The sequence below is a fragment of the Montipora foliosa genome, chromosome 5 (assembly GCF_036669935.1).
Source record: "Montipora foliosa isolate CH-2021 chromosome 5, ASM3666993v2, whole genome shotgun sequence".
Classification (NCBI taxonomy): Eukaryota; Metazoa; Cnidaria; class Anthozoa; order Scleractinia; family Acroporidae; genus Montipora; species Montipora foliosa.
In genome coordinates, this window is record NC_090873.1 from 14,066,134 (window position 1) to 14,068,137 (window position 2,004).

The following is a 2,004-nucleotide window of genomic DNA, read 5'->3' on the forward strand; positions in this document are numbered from 1 at the left end:
TTCGTTAAGGCGAGGTCTTTTAAAGACTTCGGTATCGAGGAACACTGTGCATTCAAACGACTGTCTGACAACGCCGGTCTTGCTACTTGTTGCAACCATCACATGAGAGTGCTTCTTGACGTGACGTTACTTCTTCGGTGCAGAAAATATAATAAACGCTTTCCATTTATAATGATGTTTCGATGACGATTTGTTGCGAGAATATTGCAAGAAGTTAAGTGGAATGAAATCAAAGAGAAATCACACCCCTTTTTTATTTCGTTTCCTTAGAAACGAAGCTATCTCTTTTGACTCTAGGGTGAACTATTTACACAGTGAGGTTGAGTGACCAATCAAAACAAAGTTTGTAATTGAAAATTTAAACATCTATGAGATGTAAAAACGAACTTATGAACGAACATGTGAGCCTGAAGTATCGCAAATAATAATGCTGACAAAATCGAAGGAAATGGGTCATAATTATGACGTTTTGACTATCAGAATGATTTTGGGTTAGATTGAAGCTATGTATTGTTGAAAAATCCAAAGCTATCCTCTTCGTGCTAATAAGTAATGTAACCAATCTTCGCACTGGTGAGTTGTAGCAATAAATTGGGTTAACCAGGAAGCAGTTATTTAAAGTGATACTACGACCAAAAAAAAATTGTTTTTCTTTTGCATTTCAAAACTATGTTAACTAAACACTAACTCACCCAAGTTTTAAGTTCTGATTTTAGAAAGACACCTGTTTATTTTAGCTGGAATTTTCTTATTTATTGGTCCGCCATTACTAACTTGAAAATCTTGAGAGAGCTGGGTCGAGGAGAAAATGACGTCAAACACTCACTAGTTTAAGAATGCAATGCGTGTGTACGCGGCCTAATTAATATGCAGCACGGTAGTTTCGGGCTCAGACTTTTCAACCCGTGTTTTGCATATATAATAAATTGCGTTTACACGCCGAAATTTTAAGCTAGTGAGTAAATGACGTCATTTTCTCTAGATCCAACCCTCTGAGGTCCAATCGGCCAGTTTTGAACGTGAGTAATGGTGGACCATGAAATCCAAAACTTACACTCAAGATAAACAGCCTTTGGATAAAACTCAAAGCTCAAAATTTTGCCAGCTAGGTGTTAAGCGAACACGCTTTCAAAATCTGAAGAAAAAAAAGAAATGATTTTTTGATCATAGTACCACTTTAAAGCTAGTACCGGTAACTGCCTAGGTTGACATGTCACACAAGTGATGGAAGATTCACGGAAAACGGAATTTGAAATGTTACTGATGCATGTTATTAAGTGAAGCTATGATCTTCGCAGTTATGAACGCAATTTTTACATTTGCGTAGAGAAGCCTGAAAAATTCAGGACTTCAACGGGGTTTGAATCCGTGACCTCGCGATTCCGGTGCGACGCTCTAACCAACTGAGCTATGAAGCCACTGACGTTGGGAGCTGGTCATTTGTGGGTTCTAATGGTCCCGTGAGGAATGAATGGCTTCTCTACGCAATTGTGAAAATTGCGTTCATAACTGCAAAGATCATAGCTTCACTTGATTTCACATCCGCAGTTCATATTTGATTCATTTCAAATACCATTCATCATTGATTCATTCCTCACGGGACCATTAGAACCCACAAATGACCAGCTCCCAACGTCAGTGGCTTCATATTCGGATTTCGTACCCAGAGAAAACCTCTCAGTGCAGAGTAGAGAACCAACAAACTCAACCCACATATGACGCCGAGTCGAGGAGTCGAACCCGGGCCACATTGGTGGGAGGCGAGTGCTCTCACCACCGCGCCATCCCAACCGAGTTTCGGTTATTTCTGCCTTTAGTAAGGATAAGGACGGCTTGATATTTTTCAACTGCATAAAGGAATGGTTTGTTTCTCAAGAATAATTATATGCTTTAACAAACAATTCCCTGGGAGTTGTTAACGGAAATACCATGCAAAGAGAATTGTTATCTCATCAAGCTTATCAATTTTCGTATTATAAGTAATTAACCAAGAAATAACAGAAA